At 35.8% G+C, this 17,614-nt stretch overlaps 1 protein-coding gene across 1 annotated transcript in view; it reads left to right on the top strand.

The window, feature by feature from the left end:
* CCSER1 (coiled-coil serine rich protein 1) overlaps positions 1-17,614 on the top strand; it is a 383,892-nt gene that overhangs the window by 116,753 nt on the left and 249,525 nt on the right. The gene's annotated exons all lie outside the window — the stretch shown is intronic.

Here is a 17,614-nt window from a genome sequence, read left to right as displayed (position 1 = left end):
CTGGATTATCTCAATGATAATTCTGTTTAACCCTTGTACCGTGCTTTTAAAACCTGTTTGCATAGCTACTTATAGGATGAAACATCTGTTTTCTTTGATGGAGAGTATGGAGGGTTGCAGCAGTAATATGTGCAGGATCGTAGTTTTCTAAGTAATTGGAAGCAGGTATGCAATAAATGAACTGCACAGAAAAGGCCCTGTCTAACTCATTCAGAATAGTGCTATGAACTGTTTACAGAAAGTTAAATGATGGGTAAAGAAATGTGGTTTCAAAAAGCTTCAAAAAGAAACATTGCGTTTTATAAGAAATCATATGGGGTTCAGACTTACTTATTCCCTGGACTGGTTGGAAATGAATTAACTGGCAGAACTGGTTTTCCATAAATAAAATCCCCTGATGTGTTGCACTTGGCCTGACCTTTGTTTTCCTTCTTTTTTTACAAATCACTGAATTAACAGTGAAAGAAAAGTTGTGTCCAGTATATGATTACAAAGATTTTGTAGCAGCTCCTAGAACAGCTAAAATAATAATTTCTGAATGACATACTTGATAGAGAAGTAATTAGGATGGAGATGTGATATGACACATAATCTTCCTGCTCTTTGCTCATTATCCAAAGCAAATGAGATGCTCTTAAAACAGAGATCTATATTGTCCTCTGAAGAATGGTGACCATTTCTGTTCTGAGCAATAATGTAGAGATGCACACTGCAGTATGCCATTTTCTTTAAACACAGATGTGTTATTTTAGTAATATTTGCCCTTTGGTTTTATTTGTTTGGTGGTGAATCTAGCTGCAAAAATTTTAGGATTTCCCTAGCTGTCACTGTTTATTTAAGTCATTCACTTGGAAGAAAGATTTGGAAGGATAGAGCCACTTTCACCAAATAAAGCTGATGTCTTTATATATTACATGAGGATCCAGCACAAAATGGTTAATGTGGTTGTAAGTCATCATCTTAATTTGCTTTAAGATATTGAGGTAGTATGCTTGATTTTTAGTGATTTAGCATTTGAATAACACTGAAGTGCATAAAAGCCTTGAACTAGATACTGACATCTAAACAATTTTAACAAATTCCTTTTCTGATTCTTCTGTTAAGTTGTAGCCAATTCCAGGATTTAAAACTTTTCAACAAAAATTCTTTTCAGTAATTCCAAGTCAATCCCTTCTCTGTTTTTACTTCTGGACTTCCTTGTATTTTTTCAAGAGTATTTATTTTAGGTATTTATTCATACCTAAATAGAGTTCTTCTGAACTTCTTCAATTAGCTTATGTTATCAGATATTTTTGATGCAATTTTTTTCTAGAGGCACCAGAATGCAGAAGTGATCAAGTGATCCTATTGAAGACATACTGTTAATTTAATGCAGAGCTTTACACTTCTAATACACACATCTGATTGAAATTGATCATATTTCTAGGCATGCACATATAAGCTCTTTCAGGTAATTGGGAGGCAATGTATGTTTTATAAAAGATTTTATGTTCTGTCCGCTTCAAAAAAAGGAGATAGCAGATTGCTGTGGAGTATGAGCCAGTACTGTTACTGTAGAATATATTATTCTAAAGGAATTTGAATGAAACCAGAGGACTTCTTAGTTCTTCAAGTATGTGACTACCTGAAAAGTAGATGATTTTCTGTAATTTTTGCCAGTTGCAGGTTTGTTGAATTCTTTGTGAAGGCTTATTTAAAACGATAGGCTTGAGAGTTTACCTATGGCTCGCTTCAGTAAAATTCAGTCAAGGCAGTTGGAAATGTACAGATTTGTGAGCCTCCTTGAGTTAGAGGTTAGACAGACATTCTGTCTCTTCTGTAGAAGGTTCAGCCCTATGTAATGTCTGCTTTACATATTTAATCCATTTTATTGCAGTATTTGTTTACTTTCTTAACAAGTTCCTCATGTTCTCTAATAGTCGCAGATTTGTGTATCTGACATTCACACATGTGTCATACTGAAGTCAACTGAGAGTTAATGCATGTGTTCTTAGCATGTTATCAAAATCATTATGTTAATGAGTATAAAAATACTGCATGAAAGGCTGCTTTTTAAATGGAAACATTAAAATTACCCTCTTCTTGAAGTCAAAGGTATTAGCAATACTGTGACTATTTGTAGTACAGTAAAAATCCTGTAAATGTTCTACGTTTTGATGCTGATGGCAGCATTTATTTGGTTAAAGCCATCAGTCTTAGAGCCATATTGCCATTCACTTGTGCCCCATTTGGCTCTTGAGAAACAATTCTGTGAGGACTTACTATGGGGGGAAATGTTCCAAGAGAATCTCTGTTCAGTGTTTTAAAAAATAGATTGAAATATGACAAGGTATGATTGGAAAATTCTTCAATTCTTTCTTCAGTTGTTACACAGGGATAACTAAGGAATAGCTAGGAATAACTATTCTTTTAAAAGCTATAAAATTTTCTAATGACAAATTACATGAAAACAAGGGCTAACATCACATTTCTAACTTGAATATCAAAAATTATGCCTTGATGAGGAGGCTGTATACACGAAGCTGTGTTATTTAGACATAACAATTCTGAATGATACTGCCCCAGTTAATAAACACTGTTGATGAACTGATAATTGGCAAATTGAGAAATTCTCTTAAATACTATTAGGAGCACCAGGTTTTTTAGAGCTTGGTTACTTAAGACATGATTTACAATAGTTTCTGCTTTTAGCTGCTGTAGTTTTAAAGAACAGTATTTGTTATTGTGAGGCTGTCTCTGACTTCGTACTGAAGCTTACAATATAATACTAATTTAACAAAATAATTGAATTGTATTGATCTACTACTGTTTTAGTGACCATTTATGAATACAAAATAAGATTGGAAAGATTTCTGGGAGAATTTGCTGTTAAGGTGTTTTCAAGAGGAGCTACAGGCCAGTTGGCAGGGAAGGAGACATTCCAGAAAGTGTTGTGTTAATTAAAATAAAGGGATAGAAAGGAGAAAGAGACAAAGATCTGTTACGTCTTTTGAAGTTTGTAGTGGTTCTTATTTATTTATTTATTAGTCCAGCTCATTTTTTACTTGTGTTTTTGTTCTGTCCTCTCAGCTTTTCCCTAATGAGCTGATTGCCCTCCAGCAGCATCCTCATGAAATGAGGTTCGTGCAAAAAGGTGCTATAAATCCTTTTGAGTACTAGTGAATTAAATAATATCCCTAACTTTTTCTGTAACCATACAACAGAAGATAAGGAGATGCCTGCAAACCTCAGGCAGATGCTTCTGCTTTGGACATAGATGTCTGTGCTTTGCTGGTCTTAGCACAGCTTTAGAAGTCTGAAATTTCTTCATTTCCAGCCTTCTCTCTGTGAGTTTATTGCCTTAATTTACTACTTTTGCTTCTGTTTGAAAGGCTGTATTGTCGAGATAAAGAATGTACGAGGAGACGCTTTATTATCCCATCTAACACAATTACTTTGAAATTTAATAAAATAATATTTATATAGTACTTGGTGAGTGCAGAGCGCTACTGTATACAAATTCAAAATATTAATCAATGTGATTTGCTGAGAGTTTTGCATACTGTTTTTAAGCTGGAATGCTTAAAATGAGGCATAGTATGACATACATGATGAGTCCTAAGGGTGCTTTTTATTAATCTGAGTAAATTAGACTTTTAAAATATGCTGCAGCTTTGATTTCCGGTTGTAAAATAATGAAGTCAGTGGTTTCTATAGTGGGAAATCATTGCAGGTTTATGGAAAGTGACAGCATTAATTTAACCTCATTCATTTTCCTTCTCCCTCGTGAAACACGATGTATTTGATTCCAAGTATCGATTAGTCAAATGTATGAGGAAGACCTTTATATTCAGTGATACAAGCAGTGGAGAATTTATTCAAGTAGTGCACATTAATGTGCATGAGTTGTGTGCTGGTGTTGTCCCATAGCCTATTGAAAACCAAATGGTTTTATGTGGTTGGTGTTATTAAATCAGGACTGCAGTAAATAGTAGCCTTTTCTGAAAATTCACGAAAGCACAGCTGTCCAAGGGCTTTGGTAATTCCTTAAGTGTTTGCCATGCTGGCATAAAGCAGGTGCCCTGCATCCCCCTACAATGATGGGTGTGCAGCTGGGATTTGCAGCCAGTGGTCTGGCTGGAAGTTGGGAACTGCTCCTGGTGCCGAATGTTAAGCACATGCTCCTGTCTCTTCCCCATCAGGCTCCACACTATGCAGTGACTATTCATGGGTGTGAAATTGATTATCTGTGTACCCATACTGGCCTGTGCATCCATCATGTTGCTGCTGGAATGCTTGCTGAATAGTTTTGAATAATGTAGCTTGCTAAAATTTTTAGGAGAGATTTGTCTTTGGCTGGTGCTTTAGCTGTCTTGGATTAAATGCCTCAGCTGAAAAGTTGTGACCCAGTGTATACATGAAGCATAGTTACTTCACCCAGCATACTTCAGAAATGAAATTATTAATCTTATTTGCTGGAAAAAAAAAAAAAAAGTGGAAATATGGAATTTTATATGAATATAAAACTTTATAATCCATCAAAATCCATCAGAATATTATTTAGCTCTTTAAAAACAAGTACTTTCAGAGATGGAACACATTTTGATCAAACCTAAGACCATCATGTCTGTTAGAAGCATTTTAAGTGTGTTCTTAACTCTGGTAATACATGTTTTGGTTCTTGCTCAAGGTTTATGAATGAAATGACAGATTACAGCATGGGTTTTGCAGACTGAGGAGAAGGTAGAAAGGGTTTTGAGATGGACATACAAAGATACTTAGGTAAACATCAAATCAGAATCATTTATTGTATCAGAATGTGGTCTTTTAGTAACATCACTACATTAGATGTTAGCAGCCTCACCAACAAAAGCACAGTGTACTTGTTTTTTAGGAAGCAGAAGTCTGGCATTTGCATTGTATTTCTTGTAAATCCAGCTAGTTTGAGATCAATTGCCATCAGTACCCAGCCAAACTAAATTGTTGGTGTCATGACCTAGAGATATTAATTAGGTAGTTGCTGAAGTTGATGAGGTATTTTGAATGCGATGAACAAACTGGAAATTCTGTGGTGAGTTTGGAGTTCCTCATGTGCCTTATTAATTCAATGTATTAATTTATTTTATTAATTTTTTAGTAGGTGGCAGGAGTGCTGAGCTGTGATGAAACTCCTTTGGTCTTTTGGTGGGGTTTTTTTGACGAGGAGTTTGTCAGAGCAAGGAAAGCAAATTTTTCAAAGGTTTTAATTTGCTTTTAAATAAGTAATAGGAAAAAAAAGACCCTAACTATGCATTTTTATCAAACAGTTGCTTAGAACTCCAGCAGAAATACTTAGGTAATTTGAATGTATTGCTTTGCTTTTGAATGTGTTGTTGGCAGCAGATTGTTTCTGTGTTTACAAACAATGACCTGTTTTGATTTTTAATTGGAATTGGACGCTCAGCTCCTTGAGCACTTCTGAAACCCTAGTCATTGCCAAATGCCATCTTTAGAGTCTTATGTGTTACAGATCAGGCTAAACTGGAGCAGCATTTCTTTAGATTTCTGTTTGGAAATCTGTTTTTGGAAAATAGCAGTTTGGTTTATACTTAATGGTTTTGAACAGAATAAAGATTGTGACAGTAAAGTAATAGAGAACGCTGTGTCTCTGCCAAAGAGCAGGTTTAAAAATTATTTAGCTAACTAGCATCTTGCCCTGTCACTACAAATTTTGGATAATAAGGTAATAAAAAAGTAAGCAGTACTAATAATGAACAACAAAAAAAAGTGATGCGTGACTTCACAACATTAATTGTACCACTATACAGCTATCCTAACACCAGTTAAAAGGCAAAGTTCATGTTAGTTTTCAGTTTTGCAAAAGAAGAGGTCTTGCTGAATAAATGCCTGCAATTCCTCCGTCAGACTTCTTGTGGTGAAAGGAGAGCATCATGAGCCACAACTCTGGCCAGCCTGATTTCACATATTTATCTGAATTCCAGCATGGGTTTGAAGTATGGAGTGGAAAGTCACATGCCAGCAGCTTCTATATATCTAGAAAAAGTTACAACAGAGGGGTTTTTTTATATTTTCATAACTACCTATTCTGCTAAGCTGCACATTTTCTCGTGAAGCATTGTTTAAAAAATATTGCACAGTAATGGAATCACTTAAGGTCTCCAGGGAATGTAAAACTTGACATCATCTAAACTCTTCTAACCACAATCTACAGCTTCTTAAAGAGCACTGAGCATGGAGGAAAGGGATTTTTGCAGGGTTTGCAAAAATGTGAAAGTATGTGTGGCAGTATCAAATAAAAAGGGCATATTTGTGTTAGTTGTAGATTTCTAGGTGCACACTTGTGGCTAGGCCTGCCTTAGGACTGTGGGAGTCTAAATTGTTGAGAGTAAGGAGAAGAAGAAATAGTGACATTAGTGTTGAATTGGAATGGAACTAGTTAGAAATCATAGGCTAATATAAGGTTAGTCTTCCAACATCCTGGAGAACCCTGGTGCATATTCTGGAAAAGAAATACTGGCTGGAGAGCTCTGTTTCTGTTCCCTTATTTATGTAAATGAATGGTGTAATCTTATTTTGATTTTAATGAGAAAAACAAAGCACAACCTAGAACTGCTACCAAATTAACTTGATCCTAAATCTCTTTCAGTGTATTTTAGTTTAAGAGTTGAGTTGTAACCAGTCCTAGTTGATGAGCCACAGGAAGCATGTAAGACTAGTTTCTAGCTACGCTTTCCTCAGAAAATGTTTCAAACATGTCTGGGATACAGATAATGTGCCTGTGCTGTGTGTTTTCAGTGGATCAAGGAAACTGAGCAAACTGATATTCTTAGCTCTTTGTTTTGGTGTGAAGAGTGGTGAAGGACTGGTATATTCAAACGGTGTGTGTACGTTAGAGTCCTATCTGACTGTTACAGATTTTATTATTGATATGTACTTGTAAATACTACTCAGTTAAGTGGAGCAGTATCACAGAGCAGAACATTATTATTTTGATAGCAAGAGATTTTTTTCATTAATGGACAAGAAGTTCATGGTCATGAACTTCAGGGTCATTAAAGAATACTTCTGAACGAGATGCATTTGTATGGTTATCATAGAACAATTCAGAGTCTGTATCTCAATTTCCTGCTCTTTCATAATTATAGTGTGACATTTAGTTACAAATCCTTATTCATATTGGTATGCTCAACCATCATTTACTGAAAGAACCAGGACAGTAATTAAATTAGGCGGATTGCCTTTCTTCGTTCCTTTGATTTTATACATACATTGAGATGAAACATCATCTTTAATAATATCTGCAGGCAGAAAATAAATGCAATAATAAACATTATGACAAATCAAAGAATAGTGTCCTATTTAAAGCAATTCTACACTTTTAGGTGGCAAAGTTTATGTAGGATGCCAAATGCTGCTTTTCTCTCCTACTTTGTAAATTTACAAAAATCTGGACTGGATGTTTTGCTAAAATGAAAATTTGATGAGAACTTTAGAGGAGTATGGCCTGTCTTCTCATTTTTGTGAGAGATTTACGCAGTAAGAAAAATGATTATGAGCTTATAATTATTTACAGAAAAGGCATAACTCTGTTTACATAAAAAACAATTGCTCCTTCCATACAACTTCTGCAGAGAACTTACTTCAAGGTGAGACTGAAACAGTATGTGGGTTAGTGATGGCTTTTGACCTTTTGAAATATTTATCTCTGGGATCGTTGTAGCTTCACTCTTAGATAAAGAAAGAAATTGTAGTCTGATAGTTAAAACTTGAGTGTAGGTCTCCTGGGTTGTGCTGGATTCTCTGATGCCAATTTCCAGTGTTACCATGGGCTTGCCACTTAATTTACTTGTAGTACATAAGTACTACGTAAGTACTCCAGTAGTCATGGGAGTTTGGCATTAAAATCTGAGAGATGCTCATGATACCAATGGGATGGAGCTGCAGTAGTAACTAGAGTCATTTGAGTCTTTAGAGGACAATTATCTTCTGGTTTGTGCCTCTTCATGTGTCATTCCAGGAAGTGAAGCAGACACTGCCATTGCTGTTACCGATGTATCCCCTACTGTTACTGCTCCTGTGATTTATTTATTTCCTTCTGCAGAAAAAATGCCAAACCAAACCACAAGTTTATTTATATAACAGGAGGAAAAAATACTGCAAAAGCCTATCATACTAATCAACTAAAGCCTGGACTCAAATATAAATTACTGTTTTATCTTTTCAGAATCTGTCTTTACTCAAAGATTGGGTCAAATCTGCTGCAGTGTTTGAAAAAATTAGATTACTTTATTTTTGTATGTCTTTACCTGAATCTCTTGTGATGAGTGAGCCTGTTGTCCCTTCTTTCGTCCTTGTGAGTGTTCCATCAAATCTTATATGTTGTTTGGATTTTGTTGAATTTCATTTATGTTTTAACCTCCAACTTGCCTTGAGGGAGAAGGAATTCAGAAATAAAAGCTGTGCAGGTAGTAAGCCCTGAGATTTATTGGAGCCTAGGTTCAACTTTAGGACCGGGGACCAATAGTTAGCAAGTGCTTTGGAGGTTGGTTGCAGGTACAGGGTCTTCCTGAGACCTGAGAGTGTTTTCTCCTCTCGGGCACTCCTAGAAGGCGGCTGTGTTCTTGGTTTGTAATAGCCTAGGTAGCTGTCTGCATTAAGAAGGACATTGTACACCTTTCTTTGCCAAGGGAACAATTTGAGATAAACTCTGAAAGATAACCTTGAAGAAATTTTCCAGTTGTACCTTCTGTACTTAGGCATACGTTAGGAATATTCCACCTTACCCAAAGTGAATAATGACCGACCGTCTCCTTATAACATTCCAATTCTCAAAATTCTTCCATGCAACCCTTACTGTAGGGAACAGCTCTACAATGAAAGTTTATCAAAGCTCAGCTTTCCTGCCACTGCTCCAGTAGCCTCGTCAGAGGACACAAAGCATTCCTTATGCCTCCTGAGGGGAATATCAGTGTTACGGGGTTTGGGGGCTCTTTTCCCCCAGTTTTGTAATGTTGTGGTGTCTTTAGGAAATAGTCTGTTTCCAGCTGAGATTTAAAGGAAAGTGTGGTTGCAGTGGGAAGGATTCTAAATGCACTTTTAAGAACAAGAAACAAGTGTTCTGTTGCAGGATGGGTGACACATATACGCATGGATCTGCAAATGGCGAGTTGTACACAAAATGTTATTACACACTGCAGTGTTACTGAATCTATTGCTATCCCTATAATTTTTTTTTTTTTTTTTTTTTTTTTTTTTTTTTTTTTTTGATGAAGAACTAAGCATTTATGCATTTGATATTTGAGGAGTTGCTGAACGATACACTAAAAAATGGCTGTGAAAAGTTGATTACTGGAGACACTGGCCCCATCCAGCATCCCTCAGCCCATGGTGCTATGTGTGTATGTGCTTAAAATAGCCTTTGTATAAACGTCTGTACCTAAGGACTAGCGTGTACACAAATGTGAAACACACCTGACAGACCAAAGGCATTCCTCCAAGCTATTTCAGTGTTTAAAATGCTTTTAATTCCTTACATCCAGCTTTTGATACTGATGCTTGTTTGTAACACAGTAACTGCTGCATCTGGAATGGTGAGAAATGAAACAAGAATTTAATGGTAAATAAGTGTAGTGCCTTTCGGTTGCAGGATGGATAATGTGCTAATTTTCTCTTTGCCTTCTAAACATTTCCAGCCGTGCAAACACAGTTCACAAATGTTTTAGGAAAAGAGGATTACAGCAATGTCTTTGCAAAGGTTAAGGAAACCAGAGAGGCCCTAGGGCCTGAGAAGCTGTTAAAAAAAAAGTTGGTAATAAACTTCTTTTTATTATAATCAATTGGTTTTGCTGACTGTCAAAAGCCCAGGCATCATGATTAACCTGTTGAAGATCTTTGTGACTTGACCATTTTTTTTGATAGAGGTTTTTCTTCATAAAAAAAGCAATTTACTCTAAAAATACACTTATATGGAAGTTGAAAAGCAGGAAGTAGATAAAACGAAAGCACAGCTGTTGTAATATTATTTTTGTGCTTTTTCCCCAAAACTGGTAATTTCACAGAAAATAGTTTTGACAAGTCTCTGTATTTCTAATACATTTTCTTCTTTAATTAAACATGAAATAACACTATTTCTAAGGTTCAGTTTCATTGTTTGCTTCCCTACTTAATTCCTAATTTGTTTGACTCATTTGGAGATTTTTGCAGGATTGGGAGTTCAGGAAAAAATATTTTTTATGCTCCTTACTATAACATTACTGGTGTGATGTACCTGTGAATTATGGGGTTTAAGTTAGAATGACATAAATACATTACTTAGCCGTCTTATTGACAGCATGTGCTGGATTAAATGCAAATAGTTCCTGGTTCTGAGTATATTCAATCAAACCCATCAGTTTGCAAATACAGCAGACTTGTATTCAGGGATGGGCTGTGCAGAGCTGTGTGGAGTTACATGGAGAAACTGTTGGCTGAGTCACTGAGCATCTGGAAGGGCTGGGTTTGGCTCTGGGATGATGTTGACTAGGCAAAAGCCATCGCCTTGTGCTGAATTTTTGTGGAAACCCACACCGGGATCCTTTGACACTGAGTTAACACAGGTAGTAAAGAGTAGGGGTAGGCAGAAAAGGAAAAATAAATTATTAGATGTAAGAAGGAAAACCGGTATGGAAAAATCTCACCTTTACCTTCTGGGAAAAATAACATGCTTTGGAATTAAGTTTCTCTGAACTTCATTCAGAGTGATACATGACAAACAGCTTAAATGACTTTCAGATTCTCCCAGAAGTAGTATTCTGTCCCTCTCTTCTGAAAAGAAATCAAGAGGTTGAAAGAAACCCGGGTGGTTTGTTTCTCAGGCTGCAGGGACTATAGCAGGGGCTCTCCAGAACACGTGTTCCACCTGTGTGTGCTGCTTCCCCTCATCTCCACGGCAAACACAGAGGAAGGAGTGATGGAGACCTGTGTTAACTGGTACATCTATTTCACAGCAGCCTGCCTTCTTATCTCATCTGCAAGAAAAAACTTTTGAGGATCTTTTCCCTTGGAATATAGGACTAATGAGCTGTTGAATCAGCTCAGTGGTATGTGCCAGACGGCTCACAAAGGATACGCAGCAAGGCCAGAGGAGATGACAGGAACGACTGCACTTTCTTCCAGTGGGAGAATTGATATTTCCCATATTTTCAAATTGTAGGTAAAGAAAGACACTTACAGTTGTGTCACTTTCTTAACTAGAAGCAAGGTTGTTTTCCTTCCCCTTCCACAGTCACATTAAGGCATCTTTTCCTTTCTTACCTACCAGGCTTTTTGTACTTTCCTGAAATATGCAGGAGCCTGCTACCTTAGATGGCACTTAGATTTGTTATGATTACAGCTAAATAAATTCAAAATTATTTTTGCAAATTCAGCTCATTTTGGAGTTGTCATGCAAAAAAAAAAGCCCGTTGCTTTTTCATCTAGTCCTTGTCTTGACCTAATTCTGTTTGCTTTCTATTGAAGAACTGTGGTTTGATGGGCTTTTTTCTACTGTACATTCTTGTCCAAATCTCATATTGAGGACTGGGATGCAGCCAGCCTCTATATTTTGTATGTTTTCGACCTTTAATTAGTTCTTGATTTCAGTAAAGTTTGTTCAGGTAACAATAGTATTTGCAACTGTAGGTCAAAGATGCTAAGTTTGCTTGCTATCAGGCTTACAAGTCCAGCCAGCCGAGATAAGTTTTTTGACAGATTTTTATATTCATAATAATGAAGAATTCTGTCTCCCAATAGACTGTAGATGTAAAATAGAATTACCATGATTATCTGATAACGCTAGTTGTATTTATAAATTGCAGTTTAGGCATTCTGGAGTCATCAGAAGTCCTTGGAGATCAGAATACTTTCTAATTAGCTGTGGGAATAAATTGTCCCTATACTTACTGCTGCAAAAATGTATTTGAAAATCTGATATTTTCATCAGGGCTTAGGGTCATTGCATTTACTGTTCTGTTCAACTTCCTATCTATATGAAGGATGATTCAGCATGTTTTACATTTGCCACTTATCCCTTTGATCTGTATTTTTAGGGTTCATTATAGATTCAAATTTATTCTATGTCTTCATTCATTTGTATAAATGCATGTTCTCTTCTTTTGGGGAAAAGCACTACTAGTGTATCAATGTTTTCTAAAAAACCTCTATTTTTCCCTTGGGGAACAGGAATTTTTTAGTGCTTCAAGAATTTGCTGTGAGAACATCTTAGTAGAGAATTAAGAGTATATTTAGCCTAATGCACATAGCTAGCTCCACTGAAGAAAGGGGGACTGTAGACTTCACATTTAAACTCATTCATAAGTGACTTCGGTCTTTGGAGCCTGGACTTGGTACATCCAGTGCCTCCTGTGAGACTGATTTTTTTATAGCTACTCAGTTTCTGTCATTTCTCTTAAACACAATTGGGCTGTGGCTAAAAGTAAGTGTGAGTACAGTATTACTAACATATGGTAAAAGAATCAACTGTGTAGGAAATCTGTAGTTAAAGCTAATGTATGGACTGATTTATTAGCAACAGCAGTATAGATTAGAGGAAGAAAAAAATCATATAGTGGATATTGATTACTTTTCTGAAAAATAAATTTGGGTATGCCATGTCTGTTTAATTTCAAATGTTTTCTAGGAATAGATATGAAAGAAAGATTTGAAGATAGCACAACATTTTTGTTTGTACTGCAAAGAAAATTAGAATTTAGGAAAGCACAGGATACCTTTTAAAATTAAAATGTTAATATCTTTTTGGAAAAAAAAAAATCCTTCAGAAAGTACTCCTCCCTAGTGAGTCTTAGTCCGTACAAACTCTATTTTCCCAAAACAATGAGGGCATAATTTCTGACCATTTCTTAATCATCCAAGCAGTGTAGAAATAGGTAGTAAGAAGGCTTTATTAGTAAAGAAAATTTTTATTAAACAGATTTATTTTTTTATAAGACTTGGTACACTCAATAGTCTGATCAGACCTTAGAAGCAATTATGAGGAGGAGAAAGAAAACACATACCAAAAATAACTTATTCAAGGTTAATTTAGATGAAGTTAATTTAAAATCTCAGCATGCTTTTTAACACACTATAGCCCTGTTTAGAAGTGATGTGAGACTGGTTCTTTAATATAACGTAGAAAGAGATAGGAAGCTGATTGGGTCCTTTGCTATCTCTGATCTTAATATAATTTTATTCTCTTGCATAAATATGATGCCTTATTATTTTCCATCTATCTGAAGAAATTATTGGGCATCTATGTTACTTATTGTTGTCAGTAATTTTCACTGTCAGCCTGACAGTTGAGTGGTCTGGGTCTAACTTTGTTTTTCCTGGCAACCTTGATCATATATATAGGTTCCTAAAAAAACTACAAGAACAAAAAAATAATCAATCTCAATAGGACATTCTTAATGAGGATATTTGATTTTCTTACCTAACCAAAGACTGTAATCTCACAGTTTCATTTCAGTTTTTTTTTATCTTGAGCATGTATTTTCCAATAGACTTCGCAGTAGGTGACTAAAATTGCTCTCTTCTCTTCCACACAAGATTTTTTGTGCACAGGATTTTTATAAGCTTTTCCATCTCTGACATGATCTAAGACTAACATCTAGAATACTCCCACCTGGGAAAAATTAGTCAAAACCCAGGCAAAAGACTTGAAGGTAATTTTGCAAGATTTTGTGTGTTGTGGAATCAAATCACAATTTCGGGAAAAGCAGTTTTGTCTCAACATGCAGAGGCTAAATCTACTCTGTTTTAATGGCATATTAATTCCTACCTGAGTAGGAGCTAATGTGCCATTGTAGTTAGACAGTGTAGTCTGTGCTATTAAGTGATTTAACCTCTACTCCTTACCCTGCTGTTCAGGGATCAAGCAATCAAATAATTTATTCAGGTTTTGTGCTCTGATTAAAGTGGTTTTATGGAGTTATGGAGCACTGACAGTTCAAGTATAAGGTGTTAAAAATCATAATGCTGACCATATTTTCTTTGCATGCATACAGTAAGTAGGATATGTATGGATGCAAAAATAAAGGAGATTAGGTACAGACTGCTTACAGGAGTTGGTCTGTGAAACCGTTGTCCTTTAGTTAATAATGTGGTGAGCTGTAATTTCTCATGTGCTGGTGCAGCGGAACTTGGCCTCCTGCTTTTTCATGATCTCAGTAGTTTTGATGGTTTTTTTTTGTTTTTCTTCCTTTTTGCTATTCATATGGATTATTCTGTGTAGTGTAGCTGTCCAGATTGCAAGAATAAGCTATTAACATTTCCTGCATTTAGTGTACCCAAGTATTTTAAAGTAGTAGTCAGTGTGCCGTCTGAGCAGAGGATAGGATTTAGGAACATTTATCTGTTTGTTTGGGTTTTTTAAATTTTTTTTAGTCTTTCACCTTAGGATTTAATGTATTAATTAGCTTAAAAAGTTGTAATTGCCATTACCATTACTCACTATAATGATTATTACAGTGTATTCATTGTACAGCTTTGGACTATTCTCTGTAATTTTTTTGAAATCCTTTTCCTAAGCTGGTGCTCATTCTGAAAAATTACCATGTGCTATCTGTGAAGATTTAAGCATGTTTGTGTGAGGTAATATCAGGGAAACAGGACTTCTTGCATGCTGAAAAGACTTAAAACTCCTTGTTTATTTTCTTAATTCTTGAGGTGGCAGCCACTCAATGCTACTGAGTCATTACTGGTTATTACTTCCACAGTTTGTCACTTGCAAATGGAAAGAAGCTGTCATCTATTCTGGAGGTGACAGCAGATGTTATAAAAAGGGAATTCTCATGGACAGTGCGAAAGTTACCTAGAGCTTCCAATGAAGAGTAATTGTGAATTTCAGACACCTTGTAGCAAATGAGATTTTGTGGTTGTGATCTATGGACCTCTTCATGCCCTGTAGCACTTTCTCAGTGTTTAGGGAATAGTTTGGAAGTGAATGTAATATTCAATATGTTATTTATGTTAGATTGGTTTTTTTTCAGCATTTTTGGTAAAAGGAAGCATTGCTAAGATAGTAATAAACTTTTTGATGTTATTGGCTTTCAGAACAGCAATAAATGTTTTCTGTAGTCCCTATAATCTTACAAACAGATTTACTTCAAATAAATATTTGTGTTAGGAACTTGATTTCAGTTTCCAAATAAGTGTAGAGCTTTGCTTTGCTTTTGAAAGTAACCATAGCAAATTGCTTGGTAAAGATGTAATTTTGCTCCAGTTAAAAAATGCAAACCAGCTTAGTTATATTATTTTTTCAGACTGTCTTCCATTGTGTTTTGTGATGTTAGAGTTGGTTCAGCTCTAATGAATCTGGGGAGGATAACCTGAATTTCAAAGACTCATATCTTCTAGTGTAGACTTGTTAGCGTCTTTAGAGATGTAGGTGTGTTTAAAATGGTAAAACAAAGTAAAAGATACTTATGAGGGTTAATTGAATCAAGGACTGTTATTTTAAATATGTGACTATTGAGTCAGAGGAAAGAATTTAAGATGGTGACTTTGGGAGGAGTGACATCTGAGCAATGACCCCTCTTCTCATTTACACCCAGTGGGGAACTGTCTGGTAATGAACGTGAGATCTCATATATCTTCCACATAATTCACAGGAATTCTAGCAGAGGGGTCTAACACTCAATGGTATTGTGCATTCTCTGCAGCACTTCTGCTCCAGAAGTCAGTAATTGGGCTGTCACAAAAATGTTGCGGGTTTACATTGTTTGGTTTCTGGGTTTTGAGAAGGAAAAAAGGGAAGAGTCAGCGGGAAAGGGAGAAATATTTTTGTTAGTATTGATTTTTTAAAAAATATATATACTATGTAGAGATAAAGGCTATGTAAACATTAATGAAGAATGAATCTATTTTTAAACTAATTTTACTGTATAAATAATGTAAATTGAGCCATCACTAACTTCCCACTTACGTTAGTATTTTGTATCCTGAACAGCTTTTTAAAGAGAATGTTTTATGGTTTTCCCAGAAGCTTTAATGGAATTACAGATGTACTGTGGGCAAACAAAAATAAATCATATAGTTTACAGGAAAAGTGTGTAGTCTCACTTCAGGAGATTTGAGATCTGCTTCTGTCTGTGCCACAGGTTTTCTTGTATAATCCTTTACAAGACAGTCTGCTCATCAGTATTTATCTCTCACATAAGGATCCTTTTGGAATGTATTCTTTTTTTCATAGGTGTTCATATACTGTGATTTCAAGTGCTATAATGTATCCTGAAATTTAATAACTTGCAGTAAGTGTTTTGCAAATAAGATTCTGATACTGACTGCATTTTTTGAGGAATTTCTTGTCACACCTTCTTCTGCTGTAATTTTGCAAGTGATGTTTACTCTTAACAAAAGAGAAAGTAAATAGCTTTCAAATTGACAGTGATGAAACAAACCGCTCCACAGGGAGCTTGGAGTCTTGATTGATAGTGAATAGAAGCAAAAAGGAGATTCTGATCTGGAGTATCAGGAACGAGGAGCATCGAGTGCTGCATCCTCAGGCTGTGATAATGAGTCTGTACTGAGGAAGGGGCTGATCCAAGTGCTCCAGGGCCCTGTGCTGTCATTCTGTCTTTGGCAGATCTGTAGGTGTGCTCTCATCATACATATCCTTCCAATATACGAAGTGTATTTCGTTCACAAGTATGTTTTCTGTACACACATCCATATTTTAACTGAAGCTCTGCATCCTGAAGAACCTTGAAATATGTTATTTCAAAATAACATTTTGTAATTGCATTGCAATCAATATTAATGGAATTACCTCACTAATTGTATTGTTGGTTTAAAACCCAGTTTGGAAAGCAAACTAAAACAAGGCAAAAATACTGCAAACTGCCTGAACCATTTTTGTAAATTACACTTACCAGTATGCTCTGTACCGAATCATAGATGGGATTGTTTTGTGACTATCTGGATCCTGTGGTGATACGACCTTTTCTGTACTATTTTCTGGTATCCACTAGTTTTGAGCTTTTAGATGCTTTTAGTGTAGAACTTACTAATTATGATATTGCTAACATCTGTTTATTTGCAGAAGTGGAGAAATGCCTTCCTTCAAAATTAGATGGCAAAATTTTAAAAGGACACAATTGACCATCGGTACTTGTGTGAAAATATTTTGACATCTTTCATCCAGCCAACGAACACAGATTTTATGAGCCAGTATGAATCATTTAGTTCTGGAAAAAAACCCCAGTAGTTTGGTTTACATTAGTGAACTGAGCATCTATCTTTCTATGCTGTAACTGTGAAAAGGCACATTATGATCTTGTTTGGTGTTAGGACAGGGAATTAATGCTCTTGCTGAAGGAACAGCCCATCCCCAATACACCTGTGTTTCCTGCTCTTCCAGTGCTTCCTCATCTAAATGCTGGTCAGGCCTGCCTGATGCAGTGTATGCTGTGGTGGGGAGGTTGCTGCCTGGAGTATCATGCCTGAAAAATGATCAGTTAAATGCAGTCATATCAATTTACAGGCAAATTGCCTGATAATTGTTTTTGTAAGTTTCAAATATCATTACTCAATAGAAATCGCTGGCAGAATGGTATGGTTTTTGTACATAATTCAGCATCATGGGCAGATCATTTTAATGCATTATTATCTTGGAGGAGGT

Source organism: Zosterops lateralis, assembly GCF_965231275.1.
Source record: "Zosterops lateralis genome assembly, chromosome: 5".
NCBI classification, from domain to species: Eukaryota; Metazoa; Chordata; class Aves; order Passeriformes; family Zosteropidae; genus Zosterops; species Zosterops lateralis.
The sequence above is the reverse complement of the archived record's forward strand: the minus strand, read 5'-3'. Positions and strand labels throughout refer to the sequence as shown.